This window comes from Triticum dicoccoides, chromosome 7B, assembly GCF_002162155.2.
Source record: "Triticum dicoccoides isolate Atlit2015 ecotype Zavitan chromosome 7B, WEW_v2.0, whole genome shotgun sequence".
Classification (NCBI taxonomy): Eukaryota; Viridiplantae; Streptophyta; class Magnoliopsida; order Poales; family Poaceae; genus Triticum; species Triticum dicoccoides.
Genome location: NC_041393.1, coordinates 324,524,910 through 324,548,146, shown reverse-complemented (window position 1 = coordinate 324,548,146; position 23,237 = coordinate 324,524,910).

The following is a 23,237-nucleotide window of genomic DNA, read 5'->3' as shown; positions in this document are numbered from 1 at the left end:
AGGCGGAGGTGTCCCGTCTTTCGATGAGATGATGGATTTCGCTTTGGTGGAAGTCGACTTTGACGATCCGACTACGAACGTGCGAGGACGTCGCGCCTTAGCAATCGCTAAACCAACTCCGAGAGGTTATTGACCACGCCGGAGCACGATCAACCTGACCACGAGGGTCTGTTTCCTGCGAGCAAACGAAGAACAAGCAAGAAACTGAGATTGCAATCTGGATATTGCGAATATAAGATGAAAGCTTTATTGATCAAGGTGGGGTTCTGTGACGCCTTTGTCTGGTCGTTGAACACAAACGAAGTACGCGAAGTTGCAGCTATGGCGAACTTTTAATCTAAACAAAACCCAAAGTCTAAACGATGCCCTAAGGGCTGTATATATGGAGGAAGAGGGGGGAATTTCGTGGCCCTTGGTGGAGGGGTCCGAAATCAACCCTATCTCTTGTTTCCCCACACATACAAACTCTAAAAATAGCCTATACTTATGTATTTCGAAATTACATGGGCCTGGCCCAATAATAAGGTGACGCAGCACCTAAAATAGCCTCGGGACGAAATTTATGAAGTGGCATCTTGTATATTTCGTCCAAGGCTTCATGCACCCATTATGGTGGCTTCAAAGTCCTGAAATCATCACTTGTAACTCCGTTCTTGTTCCCCTTGTGCATGCCATCATCTCCATGCTTGTTCTTGCTCCAATGTTCATCCTTCTCCAAGCTAGGCCCTTCATTTGTAAGCAAAACAAATGTATCCAATTTAGGCAGCATCATATTCTCATGAACATTAGAATCATTACCAAGAAACGAAAGTACCTGGTAATTTAGTTGGCGTGCACGAGCTCTAGTAATTGGTCCAGTATGTATAGCAGCAGGGGCTGTGGGTGTAACAATTGTATTGATGTCCTCATCAGCAGGATCGACAAGCATTGGGGCGAACTAACTTTTCTGCAGGCCGACCTTCATCATGGACACCACGTGCATCTTCTACTTCAACTGCACCAGCACCTCCATCCGGTGCCACCTCCAGCCGTGATACAAGAAAACAGGCACAACCACCATTATCTGCCAAGAGCGCACCTGCGGGGCCTGCACAGCGTTCTTCTTCTTCCATGGCATCAACAGGGCACACAAGTGATATTATTTGTCGTCGTTGTAAGGGAGGAGGTCATTATGCGAGGGAATGCAAATCTCCGCGTGTGATGATTGCTACCGCGGATGGTGGATATGAGTCCGCTAGTGACTATGATGAGGAGACATTGGCTCTTATTACACGTGAAGAACATGGTGGAGATGATTCTGATCATGAGACGCAATACATGGCTCCTGAAGACGCTGACAGGTATGAATGTTTAGTTGCTCAACGTGTTTTGAGTGTGCATGTCACACAAGCTGAGCAAAATCAGAGGCACAATTTGTTCCATACCAAGGGAGTTGTGAAGGAACGTTCTGTGCGCGTCATAATAGACGGAGGGAGCTGCAACAACTTGGCTAGCATGGAGATGGTGGAGAAGCTTTCTCTCACCACAAGACCACATCCACATCCTTACTACATCCAATGGTTCAACAACAGCGGCAAGGTTAAGGTAACACGTACTGTTCGTGTGCATTTTAGTATCTCTACATATGCTGATTATGTTGATTGTGATGTGGTTCCTATGCAAGCATGTTCCTTATTACTTGGTAGACCATGGCAATTTGATAAAAATTCTGTACACCATGGTAGAAACAATCACTATACTCTTGTTCATAAGGATAAAAATATTACTTTGCTTCCTATGACTCCTGATTCCATTTTGAAAGATGATATTAATAGAGCTAATAAAGCACAACAGGAGAAGAATATGAGTGAAAATCAGATTGTGGCAAAAGAATTTGAGCAACAAATGAAGCCTAATAATAAACCATCTAGTGTTGCTTCTGAAATTAAATTGAAAAGTGCATGTTTATTTGCCACCAAATCTGATATTGATGAGCTAGATTTCAGCAAATCTGTTTGCTATGCTTTTGTGTGCAAAGAGGCATTATTTTCATTCGAGGACGTGCCTTCCTCTTTGCCTCCTGCTGTCACTAACATTTTGCAGGAGTTCGCTGACGTTTTTCCACAAGACGTGCCACCGGGATTACCGCCTATTCGAGGGATTGAGCATCAGATTGACTTAATTCCCGGTGCTTCACTGCCAAACCGTGCACCATACCGTACCAATCCAGAGGAGACGAAGGAGATTATGCGTCAAGTACAAGAGCTTCTCGACAAAGGTTATATACGCGAATCCCTTAGTCCTTGTGCTGTTCCTATTATTCTAGTGCCGAAAAAGGATGGTACATCTGATAGAGGCAAAGGTGTCCCGTCTTTCGATGAGATGATGGATATCGCTTTGGTGGAAGTCGACTTTGACGATCCGACTACGAACGTGCGAGGACGTCGCGCCTTAGCAATCGCTAAACCAACTCCGAGAGGTTATTGACCACGCCGGAGCACGATCAACCTGACCACGAGGGTCTGTTTCCTGCGAGCAAACGAAGAACAAGCAAGAAACTAAGATTGCAATCTGGATATTGCGAATATAAGATGAAAGCTTTATTGATCAAGGTGGGGTTCTGTGACGCCTTTGTCTGGTCGTTGAACACAAACGAAGTACGCGAAGTTGCAGCTATGGCGAACTTTTAATCTAAACAAAACCCAAAGTCTAAACGATGCCCTAAGGGCTGTATATATGGAGGAAGAGAGGGGAATTTCGTGGCCCTTGGTGGAGGGGTCCGAAATCAACCCTATCTCTTGTTTCCCCACACATACGGACTCTAAAAATAGCCTATACTTATGTATTTCGAAATTACATGGGCCTGGCCCAATAATAAGGTGACGCAGCACCTAAAATAGCCTCGGGATGAAATTTATGAAGTGGCATCTTGTATATTTCGTCCAAGGCTTCATGCACCCATTATGGTGGCTTCAAAGTCCTGAAATCATCACTTGTAACTCCGTTCTTGTTCCCCTTGCGCATGCCATCATCTCCATGCTTGTTCTTGCTCCAATGTTCATCCTTCTCCAAGCTAGGCCCTTCATTTGTAAGCAAAACAAATGTATCCAATTTAGGCAACATCATATTCTCATGAACATTAGAATCATTACCAAGAAACGAAAGTACCTGGTAATTTAGTTGGCGTGCACGAGCTCTAGTAATTGGTCCAGTATGTATAGCAGCAGGGGCTGTGGGTGTAACAATTGTATTGATGTCCTCATCATCCTCCCCTTCTTGAAATGAAGTCGTTCTCGACGGAAGTTCATCTTCCTCACCCAAATAAGGCTTCTTCACGCCAAAGTGTCCCATTAATCCTCCTCCATGCGCCTCCTGCAACAACAAAAGACGAACGGAGCTAGCTGGAATGCATAGCTTGTTAGCACGAAACACAAATTCATTGTTAACAACAAACTTGTTCCACATTCTTCCTTCTTTACAATTCTGCATTACATCTTTAAAATCAGCATCATGCACATATTGATCTTTTATGGTCTCCAAACCAAATATTTTGAAGTCAAGTTGTGAAAGCATAGTATAGCGACGAGACAATGCATCAGCAATAACATTTTCTTTTCCCTTCTTGTGTTTAATGACATAAGGGAAAGTCTCAATGAATTCAACCCATTTAGCATGTCTACGATTCAGTTTAGCTTGACTTTTAATATGTTTCAAAGATTCATGATCAGAATGTATAACAAATTCTTTGGGCCATAAATAATGTTGCCATGTTTCTAAAGTCCGAACAAGAGCATATAATTCTTTATCATAAGTAGAATAATTCAGACTAGGCCCACTCAATTTTTCAGAAAAGTATGCAACAGGTTTGCCATCTTGTAATAACACACCTCCTAATCCAATTCCACTAGCATCACATTCAAGCTCAAAAGTCTTATTAAAATCAGGAAGTTGGAGTAAAGGAGCATGTGTCAACTTATCTTTCAATACCGTGAAGGCTTCTTCCTGTGCGGTACCCCAAAGAAAAGGCACATCTTTCTTTGTAAGCTCATTGAAAGGTGCAGCAATGGTGCTGAAATCTCTCACAAAACGCCTATAGAATCCAGCGAGGCCAAGAAAACTCCTCACTTGTGTGACCGTTTTGGGCTGCGGCCAACTCTCAATAGCTTCAATCTTGGCTTTATCAACTTCAATTCCCTGTGGAGTAACAACATAGCCAAGAAAAGATACTCGGTCGGTGCAAAAGGTGCACTTCCCAAGGTTAACAAACAAACGTGCATCACGTAGAGCAATAAAAACAGAACGTAAATGTTCCAAATGTTCCTCCAAAGATCTGCTATAAATCAATATGTCATCAAAGTAAACTACCACAAATCGTCCAATGAAAGCACGTAAAACTTCGTTCATTAATCTCATGAAAGTACTAGGTGCATTAGTTAATCCAAAAGGCATGACTAACCACTCATATAATCCAAACTTAGTTTTAAATGCTGTTTTCCATTCATCTCCCAATTTCATACGAATTTGATGGTAGCCACTACGCAAATCAACTTTGGAGAATATTGTAGAGCCACTCAATTCATCAAGCATATCATCTAGCCTAGGAATAGGATGACGATAAAGAATAGTAATATTATTAATGCCTCTACAATCAACACACATACGTGATGTACCATCCTTGATAGAGGCAAAGGTGTCCCGTCTTTCGATGAGATGGTGGATTTCGCTTTGGTGGAAGTCAACTTTGACGATCCGACTACGAACGTGCGAGGACGTCGCGCCTTAGCAATCGCTAAACCAACTCCGAGAGGTTATTGACCACGCCGGAGCACGATCAACCTAACCACGAGGGTCTGTTTCCTGCGAGCAAACGAAGAACAAGCAAGAATCTAAGATTGCAATCTGGATATTGCGAATATAAGATGAAAGCTTTATTGATCAAGGTGGGGTTCTGTGACGCCTTTGTCTGGTCGTTGAACACAAACGAAGTACGCGAAGTTGCAGCTATGGCGAACTTTTAGTCTAAACAAAACCCCAGGAAAAAGCTAGTAGATGGATCTACTTATATAGGAGCAAGGGGTGGCGGCCAAGGAGGTGGGAGGACGTCCCAAGGCAGCCTAAAACTAAATCTAGGTCGTACAAGGCCAATGGGCCCAAGTGGAGGTGATGTAACACCTTTGGACTTGTAGTTTGACTCGGATTCTGCTGTAGCATCAGATTGTTTCGTCCACAACTCAACGCTCCGGACGAATTTGTAGGTGATTCCAATTGGGTAGGAAAGTGCACGAAATCTAGTTTCCAACAAAAAAAGAATCACCCAATTCGGAGTCCGTATGAAAAACTTGTGTGCGTTTTGAGTCAGGTATGTCTGTGCAGTCCGAATCTGAATCCAGAACGTGAGCGACTTGGACTCTATCTTCTCTTGGGCCAAAAGTGACGTGAGAGAACTTTTTGGACAGCAAATAAACATCTCTTTCTTCCTTATCTTCATATGTGGATTGTACAAATGTCCCATACACCTGCAATTAGACAAAACACAAAAGTGTGTGAAGTATTTTTGTTCTGGATAACATAAATAGATTATTGAATAGTTTGCACTAGAAATCATCTGACAAATATGCATATATGCAATATTTTTGGTCATATCCAAGGTAGTCATGTCCTCATCATCCTCCCCTTCTTGAAAATAAAGCCGTCCTCGGCGTTGCTTAATCTGAAATGTGGCTAACAAAAGAGACAAGGTGTACATGTTGTATATGTATATGTCATCCATTTTTACTTCCCTTGATTTTTGCATATATGACACATGAATAGATGAGTAACTTGCATAGTTCATAAAATCTAAAGCCAAAAAATTAGCACAAGAAGTAAAAGGCATGAAAATATTACAACTCAGTTTGCACATATAAGTGAAGCTCTTATTCATTTCAAAATATTGACAATGTTCATCATTAAACCATCCCAACATTGGTGAATAAACCTTAGTTGCATCAAATTTACATGCTACAACATGCTTAAATAAGCAAACATGCAATAAGTCATTCAACACAGAATCATCACCAAGATTAGAGGTCATATCAAAATGATTAAACATTGGTTCTTTTGCATCAATAGTTAATTCAATGGGTGCACTCAAAATTGTTGGTATTTCAGTTGTTTGATCACATGGCAAAGTCAAATTATCAACGTAGTCCTCTAAAATAGGTGGTGTGATCAAAGTAGTGGGTAGCTCATCAGATGGTGCACTCAAATTGACAAGGAATTCATCATTCTCATGTAGAGATGGAAGATCAGTACCTTTGTCATTACCTCTTATGATCAACTCAGATGATGTAGCCACTCTCGGGGGCGATGTGTCACATGGTGGAGGTGATGTAGTCCTGACAACAACGGATGTGGTTGTCATAGTATGCCTAGTAGTTGAAGGAACAATCATATCAACTCTTGGAATGTGCACCGTGTGCTTGTTCTCCTCGTGGCCAACACGTCGTTTTATTTCCTGTTCAGCTTTGCAAGCAAGATGAAACAAATGGTCCATAGGATAACACTCTTCATGAATTAGTATCTCTTGAATATCACGGTTTAATCCTCCCCAAAATCTATCCATAAAATCATCTTCACTTTCTTCTAAAGAGGAATGCAACAAGGTAGTTTGTAAATCATCATAATATTTTGTTACAGTTTCACTACCTTGTTTTACGTGTTGCAACTTCTTAATCATGTCACGAGTATAAAAGCAGGGACGAAAGTATATCGCATGGCAAGTTTCAAATCATCCCAAGTAGTAGGTATATAATCAAGGTGTAACCGACAATATTCACTCCACCAAACCAAAGCATAACCAGTGAAAGAACCAACCGCAACCTTAACCTTTTTATGTTCATTGAAATTATGGGAAGCAAATATATTTTTTATGTTGAACTCCCATTCAATATATAAAGCAGGTTTAAAACGGCCATTAAATGGTGGTATAGATACATTAACCTGATCATGTGCATTTGGATGTTTGTGCACCTCTCGTGACGGTTGTGGTATTTGCAAAGGTGGTGGCACGTCTCCCGCGATCGATAAAGCCCATGAATTGACTCTGGATCCTGTCATGATTAGTAGAACAAGAAGCAAAACCCAAAAATAATGTTCCTATAACTACTAGGATGTGGTGGTAAAACGCTCACAGTAAACCAAATATCAATGTCTTACAAATTCTTACCATGCAGCAGGCGGTGATCGGCAACCAGCGCTGTCAAGTAACTCCGAATATTGAGTAAAGCGATTGCCAGGGGAGCGTACGTATACACGGTGTAGAAATATGTGGAGCTGGGTTGGCTATATATGGTAGCAAAAGATTAGCAATAATCAATTCAAAGATGCAATGTTGAATAAACGCTCAACGACGGTACTGTGCTGGTCCTAGGCTAGACCGGAGTAGAGACGCGAGCCTAGAACACTAATGAGGTCACGGCGTAGCACAACTAGCATCAATGAAGGATACTAAGTAGCTCTTGACAGCAAGATATAAGTGAAGATCACAACGGCAGTGAAGATAATGATGAAAAACAACTGCCAAGCAGGATATACAACAACTCTCTCTCCAACTTTCCTCTTGAAAAGTTTGAGACAATTTTCTGATAAATTCTTTCAAAGAATGTTACTAACTCAAGCTTTCCAATGCAAAAAGAATCACTCAATTCCGAGTTGATATGAGGAGTCAAAGAATTCTAAAACTGGCCTGAAAAATTGGAACAAGTTGTGTTCACGAACTTCGGAGGGCAAAAAGACCTATTTAGAAGCCGATTTTGAGGTGTCAAATATTGAACTAGCTTCTGCAACTATTTAGATGCGGCTCGTCACTATCTTCAATTTAAGTACTCACGGAGCCAAAACTGACTTCGTATGAGGAAGATACACCTGTTTTACTGAACAGTGCGCAAAACAGATTCCAATCCGAATTCAGGTACGAGATTGATTCTAGATAGATCCAATTTTTTTTTCTTCTCTCTTTTTTTTCTCATGCCTTTTTTTTTCTCTTTCTTCTCCCTCTTTTTCTTTTTTTTTCTTTCCTTTTTTCTCTCTTTTTTTTTCTTTATCTTCTTTTTCTCCCTCTTTCCAAGACAAACTAGATAAGATGCAGATTCGATCAGACGAAGATGTGAGTGACCTCAACTATGATTATGACAATAAACAGTGCGTAGCACATGGTGGAAATTGGTGGATGGGATGGTGGACAGCGGATGGGATAATGATGCAGCGGCTGCGTGACTAATGTGAACAGAACTCGAAACTCTAAAGGAACTAGACACTAAGACCAGCAACTCGACACGGCGATGCAACCGATAATTCAATAATGCAAACAATGAAAAGAAAATTGCAAAGGCTCGGACTGGCTTGGACAAAGGATGAATAGATCTAACTCTTTTTTGTGGATTTTTCTTGGACAATAGGTAAGAAAATAAATCTAATCTAGGAAAACTGGAAATTCTCACCGAGCAACCTGAAAACTGATACCACTTGATAGAGGCAAAGGTGTCCCGTCTTTCGATGAGATGGTGGATTTTGCTTTGGTGGAAGTCGACTTTGACGATCCGACTACGAACGTGCGAGGACGTCGCGCCTTAGCAATCGCTAAACCAACTCCGAGAGGTTATTGACCACGTCGGAGCACGATCAACCTGACCACGAGGGTCTGTTTCCTGCGAGCAAACGAAGAACAAGCAAGAAACTAAGATTGCAATCTGGATATTACGAATATAAGATGAAAGCTTTATTGATCAAGGTGGGGTTCTGTGACGCCTTTGTCTGGTCGTTGAACACAAACGAAGTACGCGAAGTTGCAGCTATGGCGAACTTTTAATCTAAACAAAATCCCAGGAAAAAGCTACTAGATGGATCTACTTATATAGGAGCAAGGGGTGGCGGCCAAGGAGGTGGGAGGACGTCCCAAGGCAGCCTAAAACTAAATCTAGGTCGTACAAGGCCAATGGGCCCAAGTGGAGGTGATGTAACACCTTTGGACTTGTAGTTTGACTCAGATTCTGCTGTAGCATCAGATTGTTTCGTCCACAACTCAATGCTCCGGATGAATTTGAAGGTGATTCCAATTGGGTTGGAAAGTGCACGAAATCTAGTTTCCAACAAAAAAAGAATCACCCAATTCGGAGTCCGTATGAAAAACTTGTGTGCGTTTTGAGTCAGGTATGTCTGTGCAGTCCGAATCTGAATCCAGAACGTGAGCGACTTGGACTCTATCTTCTCTTGGGCCAAAAGTGACGTGAGAGAACTTTTTGGACAGCAAATAAACATCTCTTTCTTCCTTATCTTCATATGTGGATTGTACAAATGTCCCATACACCTGCAATTAGACAAAACACAAAAGTGTGTGAAGTATTTTTGTTCTGGATAACATAAATAGATTATTGAATAGTTTGCACTAGAAATCACCTGACAAATATGCATATATGCAATATTTTTGGTCATATCCAAGGTAGTCATGTCCTCATCAATCCTCTTTCGGCACTAGAATAATAGGAACAACACAAGGACTAAGGGATTCACGTATATAACCTTTGTCGAGAAGCTCTTGTACTTGACGCATAATCTCCTTCGTCTCCTCTGGATTGGTACGGTATGGTGCACGGTTTGGCAGTGAAGCACCGGGAATTAAGTCAATCTGATGCTCAATCCCTCGAATAGGCGGTAATCCCGGTGGCACGTCTTGTGGAAAAACGTCAGCGAACTCCTGCAAAATGTTAGTGACAGCAGGAGGCAAAGAGGAAGGCACGTCCTCGAATGAAAATAATGCCTCTTTGCACACAAAAGCATAGCAAACAGATTTGCTGAAATCTAGCTCATCAATATCAGATTTGGTGGCAAATAAACATGCACTTTTCAATTTAATTTCAGAAGCAACACTAGATGGTTTATTATTAGGCTTCATTTGTTGCTCAAATTCTTTTGCCACAATCTGATTTTCACTCATATTCTTCTCCTGTTGTGCTTTATTAGCTCTATTAATATCATCTTTCAAAATGGAATCAGGAGTCATAGGAAGCAAAGTAATATTTTTATCCTTATGAACAAGAGTATAGTGATTGTTTCTACCATGGTGTACAGAATTTTTATCAAATTGCCATGGTCTACCAAGTAATAAGGAACATGCTTGCATAGGTACCACATCACAATCAACATAATCAGCATATGTAGAGATACTAAAATGCACACGAACAGTACGTGTTACCTTAACCTTGCCGCCGTTGTTGAACCATTGGATGTAGTAAGGATGTGGATGTGGTCTTGTGGTGAGAGAAAGCTTCTCCACCATCTCCATGCTAGCCAAGTTGTTGCAGCTCCCTCCGTCTATTATGACGCGCACAGAACGTTCCTTCACAACTCCCTTGGTATGGAACAAATTGTGCCTCTGATTTTGCTCAGCTTGTGTGACCTGCACACTCAAAACACGTTGAGCAACTAAACATTCATACCTGTCAGCGTCTTCAGGAGCCATGTATTGCGTCTCATGATCAGAATCATCTCCACCATGTTCTTCACATGTAATAAGAGCCAAAGTCTCCTCATCATAGTCACTAGCGGACTCATATCCACCATCCGCGGTAGCAATCATCACACGCGGAGATTTGCATTCTCTCGCATAATGACCTCCTCCCTTACAACGACGACAAATAATATCACTTGTGTGCTGATGAGGACATCAATACAATTGTTACACCCACAGCCCCTGCTGCTATACATACTGGACCAATTACTAGAGCTCGTGCACGCCAACTAAATTACCAGGTACTTTCGTTTCTTGGTAATGATTCTAATGTTCATGAGAATATGATGCTGCCTAAATTGGATACATTTGTTTTGCTTACAAATGAAGGGCCTAGCTTGGAGAAGGATGAACATTGGAGCAAGAACAAGCATGGAGATGATGGCATGCGCAAGGGGAACAAGAACGGAGTTACAAGTGATGATTTCAGGACTTTGAAGCCACCATAATGGGTGCATGAAGCCTTGGACGAAATATACAAGATGCCACTTCATAAATTTCGTCCCGAGGCTATTTTAGGTGCTGCGTCACCTTATTATTGGGCCAGGCCCATGTAATTTCGAAATAGAAGTATAGGCTATTTTTAGAGTCCGTATGTGTGGGGAAACAAGAGATAGGGTTGATTTCGGACCCCTCCACCAAGGGCCACGAAATTCCCCCCTCTTCCTCCATATATACAGCCCTTAGGGCATCGTTTAGACTTTGGGTTTTGTTTAGATTAAAAGTTCGCCATAGCTGCAACTTCGCGTACTTCGTTTGTGTTCAACGACCAGACAAAGGCGTCACAGAACCCCACCTTGATCAATAAAGCTTTCATCTTATATTCGCAATATCCAGATTGCAATCTTAGTTTCTTGCTTGTTCTTCGTTTGCTCGCAGGAAACAGACCCTCGTGGTCAGGTTGATCGTGCTCCGGCGTGGTCAATAACCTCTCGGAGTTGGTTTAGCGATTGCTAAGGCGCGACGTCCTCGCACGTTCGTAGTCGGATCGTCAAAGTCGACTTCCACCAAAGCGAAATCCACCATCTCATCGAAAGACGGGACACCTTTGCCTCTATCACTAGGTGCATTAGTTAACCCAAAAGGCATGACTAACCACTCATATAATCCAAACTTAGTTTTAAATGTTGTTTTCCATTCATCTCCCAATTTCATACGAATTTGATGGTAGCCACTACGCAAATCAACTTTGGAGAATATTGTAGAGCCACTCAATTCATCAAGCATATCATCTAGCCTAGGAATAGGATGACGATAACGAATAGTAATATTATTAATGCCTCTACAATCAACACACATACGTGATGTACCATCCTTTTTCGGCACTAGAATAATAGGAACAGCACAAGGACTAAGGGATTCGCGTATATAACCTTTGTCGAGAAGCTCTTGTACTTGACGCATAATCTCCTTCGTCTCCTCTGGATTGGTACGGTATGGTGCACGGTTTGGCAGTGAAGCACCGGGAATTAAGTCAATCTGATGCTCAATCCCTCGAATAGGCGGTAATCCCGGTGGCACGGCTTGTGGAAAAACGTCAGCGAACTCCTGCAAAATGTTAGTGACAGCAGGAGGCAAAGAGGAAGGCACGTCCTCGAATGAAAATAATGCCTCTTTGCACACAAAAGCATAGCAAACAGATTTGCTGAAATCTAGCTCATCAATATCAGATTTGGTGGCAAATAAACATGCACTTTTCAATTTAATTTCAGAAGCAACACTAGATGGTTTATTATTAGGCTTCATTTGTTGCTCAAATTCTTTTGCCACAATCTGATTTTCACTCATATTCTTCTCCTGTTGTGCTTTATTAGCTCTATTAATATCATCTTTCAAAATGGAATCAGGAGTCATAGGAAGCAAAGTAATATTTTTATCCTTATGAACAAGAGTATAGTGATTGTTTCTACCATGGTGTACAGAATTTTTATCAAATTGCCATGGTCTACCAAGTAATAAGGAACATGCTTGCATAGGAACCACATCACAATCAACATAATCAGCATATGTAGAGATACTAAAATGCACACGAACAGTACGTGTTACCTTAACCTTGCCGCTGTTGTTGAACCATTGGATGTAGTAAGGATGTGGATGTGGTCTTGTGGTGAGAGAAAGCTTCTCCACCATCTCCATGCTAGCCAAGTTGTTGCAGCTCCCTCCGTCTATTATGACGCGCACAGAACGTTCCTTCACAACCCCCTTGGTATGTGATAGAGGCGGGGGTCCCGATCTTTCGATGAGATGATAACTATCGATTTGGTGGAGACGACTTTGACAATCCGACTACAAACGTGCACAACGTTGCGCCTTAGCAATCGCTAAACCAATCTCCTGAGGTTACTGACGATGCTGGAAGCACGGTCAGCCTGACCACGAAGGTCTATTCCTGCAAGCAATCGAAGAACGAGCAAGAATATGATAAAGCAATCTGAATATTGCAAATATATATGAAGTATTGATAATGGTGGGGATTCGGAAGCGGTCTTGGTCTGGTCGTTGGACACAAACGAAGTACACGAAGTTGCAATGGCTAACTTTTAACTAAACAAATCCCCAGGAAAAGCTACTAGATGGATCTACTTATATATGAGCAAGGGGTGGCGGCCAAGGAGGTGGGAGGACGTCCCAAGGCAGCCTAAAACTAAATCTAGGTCGTACAAGGCCAATGGGCCCAAGTGGAGGTGATGTAACACCTTTGGACTTGTAGTTTGACTCGGATTCTGCTGCAGCATCAGATTGTTTCGTCCACAACTCAACGCTCCGGACGAATTTGAAGGTGATTCCAATTGGGTTGGAAAGTGCACGAAATCTAGTTTCCAACAAAAAAAGAATCACCCAATTCGGAGTCCGTATGAAAAACTTGTGTCTGTTTTGAGTCAGGTGTGTCTGTGCAGTCCGAATCTGAATCCAGAACGTGAGAGACTTGGACTCTATCTTCTCTTGGGCCAAAAGTGACGTGAGAGAACTTTTTGGACAGCAAATAAACATCTCTTTCTTCCTTATCTTCATATGTGGATTGTACAAATGTCCCATACACCTGCAATTAGACAAAACACAAAAGTGTGTGAAGTATTTTTGTTCTGGATAATATAAATAGATTATTGAATAGTTTGCACTAGAAATCACCTGACAAATATGCATATATGCAATATTTTTGGTCATATCCAAGGTAGTCATGTCCTTATTATCCTCCCCTTCTTGAAAATAAAGCCGTCCTCGGCGTTGGTTAATCTGAAATGTGGCTAACAAAAGAGACAAGGTGTACATGTTGTATATGTATATGTCATCCATTTTCACTTCCCTTGATTTTTGCATATATGACACATGAATAGATGAGTAACTTGCATAGTTCATAAAATCTAAAGCCAAAAAATTAGCACAAGAAGTAGAAGGCATGAAAATATTGCAACTCAGTTTGCACATATAAGTGAAGCTCTTATTCATTTCAAAAGATTGACAATGTTCATCATTAAACCATCCCAACATTGGTGAATAAACCTTACTTGTATCAAATTTACATGCTACAACATGCTTAAATAAGCAAACATGCAATAAGTCATTCAACACAGAATCATCACCAAGATTAGACGTCATATCAAAATAATTAAACATTGGTTCTTTTGCATCAATAGTTAATTCAATGGGTGCACTCAAAATTGTTGGTATTTCAGTTGTTTGATCACATGGCAAAGTCAAATTATCAACGTAGTCCTCTAAAATAGGTGGTGTGATCAAAGTAGTGGGTAGCTCATCACATGGTGCATTCAAATTGACAAGGCATTCATCATTCTCATGTAGAGATGGAAGATCAGTACCTTTGTCATTACCTCTTATGATCAACTCAGATGATGTAGCCACTCTCGGGGGCAATGTGTCACATGGTGGAGGTGATGTAGTCCTGACAACAACGGATGTGGTTGTCATAGTATGCCTAGTAGTTGAAGGAACAATCATATCAACTCTTGGAATGTGCACCGTGCGCTTGTTCTCCTCGTGGCCAACACTTCGTTTTATTTCCTGTTCAGCTTTGCAAGCAAGATGAAACAAATGGTCCATAGGATTAGTATCTATTGAATATCACGGTTTAATCCTCCCCAAAATCTATCCATAAAATTATCTTCACTTTCTTCTAAAGAGGAATGCAACAAGGTAGTTTGTAAATCATCATAATATTTTGTTACAGTTTCACTACCTTGTTTTAAGTGTTGCAACTTCTTAATCATGTCACGAGTATAATAAGCAGGGACGAAAGTATGTCGCATGGCAAGTTTCAAATCATCCCAAGTAGTAGGTATATAATCAGGGTGTAACCGACAATATTCACTCCACCAAACCAAAGCATAACCAGTGAAAGAACCAACCGCAACCTTAACCTTTTTATGTTCATTGAAATTATGGGAAGCAAATATATTTTTTATGTCGAACTCCCATTCAATATATAAAGCAGGTTTAAAATGGCCATTAAATGGTGGTATAGATACATTAACCTGATCATGTGCATTTGGATGTTTGTGCACCTCTCGTGACAGTTGTGGTATTTGCAAAGGTGGTGGCACGTCTCCCGCGATCGATAAAGCCCATGAATTGACTCTGGATCCTGTCATGATTAGTAGAACAAGAAGCAAAACCCAAAAATAATGTTCCTATAACTACTAGGATGTGGTGGTAAAACGCTCACAGTAAACCAAATATCAATGTCTTACAAATTCTTACCATGCAGCAGGCGGTGATCGGCAACCAGCGCTGTCAAGTAACTCCGAATATTGAGTAAAGCGATTGCCAGGGGAGTGTACGTATACACGGTGTAGAAATATGTGGAGCTGGGTTGGCTATATATGGTAGCAAAAGATTAGCAATAATCAATTCAAAGATGCAATGTTGAATAAACGCTCAACGACGGTACTGTGCTGGTCCTAGGCTAGACCGGACTAGAGACGCGAGCCTAGAACACTAATGAGGTCACGGCGTAGCACAACTAGCATCAATGAAGGATACTAAGTATCTCTTGACAGCAAGATATAAGTGAAGATCACAACGGCAGTGAAGATAATGATGAAAAACAACTGCCAAGCAGGATATACAACAACTCTCTCTCCAACTTTCCTCTTGAAAAGTTTGAGACAATTTTCTGATAAATTCTTTCAAAGAATGCTACTAACTCAAGCTTTCCAATGCAAAAAGAATCACTCAATTCCGAGTTGATATGAGGAGTCAAAGAATTCTAAAACTGGCCTGAAAAATTGGAACAAGCTGTATTCATGAACTTCGGAGGGCAAAAAGACCTATTTAGAAGCCGATTTTGAGGTGTCAAATATTGAACTTGCTTCTGCAACTATTTAGATGCGGCTCGTCGCTATCTTCAATTTGAGTACTCACGGAGCCAAAACGGACTTCGTATGAGGAAGATACACCTGTTTTACTGAACAGTGCGCAAAACAGATTCCAACCCGAATTCAGGTATGAGATTGATTCTAGATAGATCCAATTTTTTTCTTCTCTCTTTTTTTTTCTCACGCTTTTTTTTCTTTCTCTCCTTTTTTTTTCTCTGACTTTTTTTTTCCTTTTTTTCTCTCTTTTTTTTCTCTCTTTTTTTCTCCCTCTTTCCAAAACAAACTAGATAAGATGCAGATTGGATCAAGTGAAGATGTGAACGATCTCAACTATTATTATGACAATGAATGGTGGGTAGCACGTGGTGGAAATTGATGGATGGGTGGTGGACAGCGGAAGAGATAATGATGCAGCTGTGGCGTGACTAATGTGAACAGAACTCGAAACTCTAAACGAACTAGACACTAAGACCAGCAACTCGACACGACGATGCAATCGATAATTCAACTATGCAATCAATGAAAAGAAAATTGCAAAGGCTCAGACTGGCTTGGACCAAGGATGAATAGATCTAACTCTTTTTTGTGGCTTTTTCTTGGACAATAGGTAAGAAAATAAATCTAATCTAGGAAAACTGGATATTCTCACCGAGCAACCTGAAAACTGATACCACTTGATAGAGGCGGGGGTCCCGATCTTTCGATGAGATGATAACTATCGATTTGGTGGAGACGACTTTGACAATCCGACTACAAACGTGCACAACGTTGCGGCTTAGCAATCGCTAAACCAATCTCCTGAGGTTACTGACGATGCTGGAAGCACGGTCAGCCTGACCACGAAGGTCTATTCCTGCAAGCAATCGAAGAACGAGCAAGAATATGATAAAGCAATCTGAATATTGCAAATATATATGAAGTATTGATAATGCTGGGGATCCGGAAGCGGTCTTGGTCTGGTCGTTGGACACAAACGAAGTACACGAAGTTGCAATGGCTAACTTTTAACTAAACAAATCCCCAGGAAAAGCTACTAGATGGATCTACTTATATAGGAGCAAGGGGTGGCGGCCAAGGAGGTGGGAGGACGTCCCAAGGCAGCCTAAAACTAAATCTAGGTCGTACAAGGCCAATGGGCCCAAGTGGAGGTGATGTAACACCTTTGGACTTGTAGTTTGACTCGGATTCTGCTGCAGTATCAGATTGTTTCGTCCACAACTCAACGCTCTGGACGAATTTGAAGGTGATTCCAATTGGGTTGGAAAGTGCACGAAATCTAGTTTCCAACAAAAAAAGAATCACCCAATTCGGAGTCCGTATGAAAAACTTGTGTCTATTTTGAGTCAGGTGTGTCTGTGCAGTCCGAATCTGAATCCAGAACGTGAGAGACTTGGACTCTATCTTCTCTTGGGCCAAAAGTGACGTGAGAGAACTTTTTGGACAGCAAATAAACATCTCTTTCTTCCTTATCTTCATATGTGGATTGTACAAATGTCCCATACACCTGCAATTAGACAAAACACAAAAGTGTGTGAAGTATTTTTGTTCTGGATAATATAAATAGATTATTGAATAGTTTGCACTAGAAATCACCTGACAAATATGCATATATGCAATATTTTTGGTCATATCCAAGGTAGTCATGTCCTCATCAGTATGGAACAAATTGTGCCTCTGATTTTGCTCAGCTTGTGTGACCTGCACACTCAAAACACGTTGAGCAACTAAACATTCATACCTGTCAGCGTCTTCAGGAGCCATGTATTGCGTCTCATGATTAGAATCATCTCCACCATGTTCTTCACGTGTAATAATAGCTAATGTCTCCTCATCATAGTCACTAGCGGACTCATATCCACCATCCGCGGTAGCAATCATCACACGCGGAGATTTGCATTCTCTCGCATAATGACCTCCTCCCTTACAACGACGACAAATAATATCACTTGTGTGCCCTGTTGATGCTATGGAAGAAGAAGAACGCTGTGTAGGCCCCGCAGGTGCGCTCTTGGCAGATAATGGTGGTTGTGCCTGTTTTCTTGTATCACGGCTGGAGGTGGCACCTGATGGAGGTGCTGGTGAGTTGAAGTAGAAGATGCACGTGGTGTCCATGATGAAGGTCGGCCTGCAGAAAAGTTAGTTCGCCCCAATGCTTATCGATCCTGCACTTCACGTTCAGCTTTACAAGCAAGATGGAATAAACGAGTGATATTAGTATACTCCTTATAGTCTAGAATGGTCTGAATCTCTCTATTTAATCCACCCAGAAAACGTGCAAGCATAGCTTCATTCTCCTCAACAATACCACATCTAATCATGCCAGTTTGTAATTCCTGATAATATTCTTCTACAGAATTTTTTCCTTGTCTTAAACGCTGCAATTTTTGAAGCAATTCACGTTGATAATATGGTGGAACCCAACGCGTACGCATAGCAGTTTTCAAAGCAGCCCAAGTAGTTGGAATAGGATATAATCTACAATGTTCAGACCACCATACACATGCAAAACTAGTGAAAGCACAAACAGCAGCAGCAACTCGTCTCTCCTCAGGATATTGTAAACATGTAAATCGTTGTTCAGTTTCTAACTCCCAAGTAAGATATATATCAGGAACATATCTACCCTCAAATGGTGGAATATTCAATTTCAGTTTAGGAATATGGACATCATCTCGTACCTGAGGTGGTGGTGGAGGCCTACCATTACGAATATATACCTGAGGTGGTGGTGGTGGTACAGGTGGCTGCATGTAGTGTTGATTTTGATCAACCTCATCCTCATAATCTCTCACATAATCATCCTCCTCCGCATCAGCAGCAGGAGCCACCGAAGTATCAACAGCAGCACCAACAGTTTGGCCAAACGCAAGAGGAACACGGCTTGCTCGGCGGAGGTCTGCTTCGCGACGTGGAGGTAGTCGTTGTTGTTGTTGTTGGAGAGGTGCGTTAGGTGCAGCGGGTCGTGGTGGTGGAAGACGCGCGAGCAATTCATTAAACTTGTTATCGAGCTTTGTTTCGAACGTCTTCTCAAGGCTAGTGATCTTCTCCATGGCCTCTTCAAAATTGTTCTGCATATCTTGCACCTGTTCAGTCATCATTTGCTGAAACTTATCATGAAGCTCCTTGTTCGATAAATTCTCCCAGTCAATCTCGTCGGCTTGTGATCCTGGCATGGTTAGCAGCAAATAGAAACACACAAGAATATGATCCTACAGACTACAAACAAGTGGTGGTGGTGGGTGTCACAAATCCGTCAAGCAAATCTCAAATTCTTACCAGTTCTTACCCAGCAACAGGTGGTGATCGGCAACCGTTGTAGTCAAAACTCTCAAAGCTTGGATAGAGCGATTACCAGGGAGAGTCAAACGCACGACGTAGATGTATGTGGAGCTGGGAAGGCTTATACTATGGTAGCAAAAAGGGTCAGCAATAATCAATTCAGAGATGCAAAGTTGAATAAACGCTCAACGACGGTACTGTGCTGGTCCTAGGCTAGACTGTGCTAGAGACGCGAGCCTAGAACACCAACAAAATCACGGCGCGGCACGTAAACAAGGGAAAAGCACACTCTGAATTTTTTTTTCGCTCTTTTTTTTGCGCTCTTTTTTTTTGCGCTCTTTTTTTTTGCGAAAAATCACTATAATGGCGAGTGTCTCAAAACTCTTCCTAGCTCAAACTGACAGGATGGGCACGAAATTTTTCGACCAATTTTTTTTTTTCGACTGCCCGGACCCAAAAACTGGAAACGGGTCAAAAAAAACTTCCTATAATGGCACCTGTCTCAAAACACTCAGAAACACCTAAAAATAGGATAGCCAGAAATTTTTTCGAAAAATGCGTTTTCGAAAAATTTTGGGCCTAAACGGAGCGTGGCTACCCGACTCTTTTTTTTTCCGAAACCTACTCCGGCAAGGAAACACGAATCGGAATCTGGATGGATCCCGAAAACAAACCTAATAAGCAAGGAACTCGGATTGGTGGTGGATATATGGTGGTGGTATATGGTAGCGGTGGTGGTAGCGGTGGTAGTATATGGATATGGATCGGTGGTGGTATATGGGCACGGATTGGTGGTGGTATATGGATACGGATTCGGAGCGGTGGCGGATAAGCGGTGGTGGTAGATGGCAGGGGCGATGTTGATGGTGCGGCGGCGGCGTGACAACTTATGACCAGAACTCGAAACTCTAAAAGACTAGACGCTAAGACCAGCAACTAGACCGACGATGCAACCGCAAATTCAACAAAGCAAAACCCTAAAAAGATTATGCAAAGGCTCAGATTGGTTCGGATATGATGAACTAACCCTAATTTTTTTGTGTGGCTTTTTCATGGACTGTAGGTACGAAAAACTGTAAAATCTCACCGAGCAACCTGGAAATCTGATACCACTTGATAGAGGCGGAGGTGTCCCGTCTTTCGATGAGATGATGGATTTCGCTTTGGTGGAAGTCGACTTTGACGATCCGACTACGAACGTGCGAGGACGTCGCGCCTTAGCAATCGCTAAACCAACTCCGAGAGGTTATTGACCACGCCGGAGCACGATCAACCTGACCACGAGGGTCTGTTTCCTGCGAGCAAACGAAGAACAAGCAAGAAACTGAGATTGCAATCTGGATATTGCGAATATAAGATGAAAGCTTTATTGATCAAGGTGGGGTTCTGTGACGCCTTTGTCTGGTCGTTGAACACAAACGAAGTACGCGAAGTTGCAGCTATGGCGAACTTTTAATCTAAACAAAACCCAAAGTCTAAACGATGCCCTAAGGGCTGTATATATGGAGGAAGAGGGGCAATTTCGTGGCCCTTGGTGGAGGGGTCCGAAATCAACCCTATCTCTTGTTTCCCCACACATACGGACTCTAAAAATAGCCTATACTTATGTATTTCGAAATTACATGGGCCTGGCCCAATAATAAGGTGACGCAGCACCTAAAATAGCCTCGGGACGAAATTTATGAAGTGGCATCTTGTATATTTCGTCCAAGGCTTCATGCACCCATTATGGTGGCTTCAAAGTCCTGAAATCATCACTTGTAGCTCCGTTCTTGTTCCCCTTGCGCATGCCATCATCTCCATGCTTGTTCTTGCTCCAATGTTCATCCTTCTCCAAGCTAGGCCCTTCATTTGTAAGCAAAACAAATGTATCCAATTTAGGCAGCATCATATTCTCATGAACATTAGAATCATTACCAAGAAACGAAAGTACCCGGGAATTTAGTTGGCGTGCACGAGCTCTAGTAATTGGTCCAGTATGTATAGCAGCAGGGGCTGTTGGTGTAACAATTGTATTGATGTCCTCATCAATCTAGCGGCTATATGCCTTATTCTCCTTGTTTTCGCCGGATGGCATGCTGTAACTCACGCGCGTGAAAGCCAAGAACAAAAGGGCATTCCTGGCATCGGTCAATATATATATATGGAAACGATATCTCCTCTATAGAGGACAAGAAATTTTGGGGCAATCAGGCAAAAAGCGCACGAGAAAATGAAGTACTTTCAAGGACTGCCATAGAATGGAGAGATGTTCACTAAAACGGTCATAATTTTTTCATGTGGAGTTCGTGTCGGACCCACAAGTACTCAAATAGCTCGCCGCGAGCGCGTGAATCCAGAAAATACTCCCCGCTTGCGCCAGGAGGCCCGGAGTGCCCTCAAATACGGCCATAAGCAGGACTTTTTTGCACTAAAAGTCAAAGAACATCATTCGTCGTTGTTTTTTAGACAAGTTTCTGAACCCATTGGCACTTCCTTTTGAAGGAAATTCGAGAGATTATGTTGCCTATAGACATTAGCCCCCCCCTGGTAGGGGCAAATGTACCTTTCTGCAGATGCTCTATGATCCGGGCAATCTCATTTGGCCGTAAATTGAAGAAAATCCAGCGGCTATATGCCTTATTCTCCTTGTTTTCGCCGGATGGCATGCTGTAACTCACGCACGTGAAAGGCAAGAACAAAAGGGTATTCCTGGCATCGGTCAATATATATGTGGAAACGATATCTCCTCTATAGAGGACAAGAAATTTTGGGGCAATCAGGCAAAAAGCGCAGAAGAAAATAAAGTACTTTCAAGGACTGCCATAGAATGGACAGATGTTCACTAAAACGGTCATAATTTTGTCATTCGGAGTCCGTGTCGGACCCATAAGTACTCAAACTGCTCGCGGCGAGTGCACGAATCTAGAAAATACTCCCCGCTTGCGCCAAGAGGCCCGAAGTGCCCTCAAACACGGCCTTAAGCAGGACTTTTTGGCCCTGAAAGTCAAAGAACATCATTCGTCGCTGTTTTTCAGACAAGTTCCTGAACCCATTGGCACTTCCTTTTGAAGGAAATTCGAGAGATTATGTTGCTTATAGACATTAGCCCCCTTGGTAGGGACAATCATACCTTTCTGCAGATGCTCTATGATCTGGGCAATCTCATTTGGCCGCAAATTGAAGAAAATCTAGCGGCTATATGCCTTATTCTCCTTGTTTTCGCCGGATGGCATGCTGTAACTCACGCGCGTGAAAGCCAAGAACAAAAGGGCATTCCTGGCATCGGTCAATATATATGTGGAAACGATATCTCCTCTATAGAGGACAAGAAATTTTGGGGCAATCAGGCATAAAGCGCACGAGAAAATGAAGTACTTTCAAGGACTACCATAGAATGGAGTGATGTTCACTATAACGGTCATAATTTTTTCATTCGGAGTCCGTGTCGGACCCACAAGTACTCAAACAGCTCGCGGCGAGCGCGTGAATCCAGAAAATACTCCCCGCTTGCGCCATGAGGCCCGGAGTGCCCACAAATACGGCCATAAGTAGGACTTTTTGGCCCTGAAAGTCAAAGAACATCATTCGTCGTTATTTTTTAGACAAGTTTCTGAACCCATTTGCACTTCCTTTTGAAGGAAATTCGAGAGATTATGTTGCTTATAGACATTAGCCCCCCTGGTAGGGACAAACGTACCTTTCTGCAGATGCTCTATGATTGGGGCAATCTCATTTGGCTGTAAATTGAAGAAAATACAGCGGCTATATGCCTTATTCTCCTTGTTTTCGCCGGATGGCATGCTTTAACTCACGCGCGTGAAAGCCAAGAACAAAAGGGCATTCCTGGCATCGGTCAATATATATGTGGAAACGATATCTCCTCTATAGAGGATAAGAAATTTTGGGGCAATCAGGCAAAAAGCGCACAAGAAAATGAAGTACTCTCAAGGACTATCATAGAATGGACAGATGTTCACTAAACGGTCATAATTTTGTCATTCGGAGTCCGTGTCGGACCCATAAGTACTCAAACTGCTCACGGCGAGTGTGTGAATCCAGAAAATACTCCCTGCTTGCACCAGGAGGCCCGGAGTGCCCTCAAATATGGCCTTAAGCAG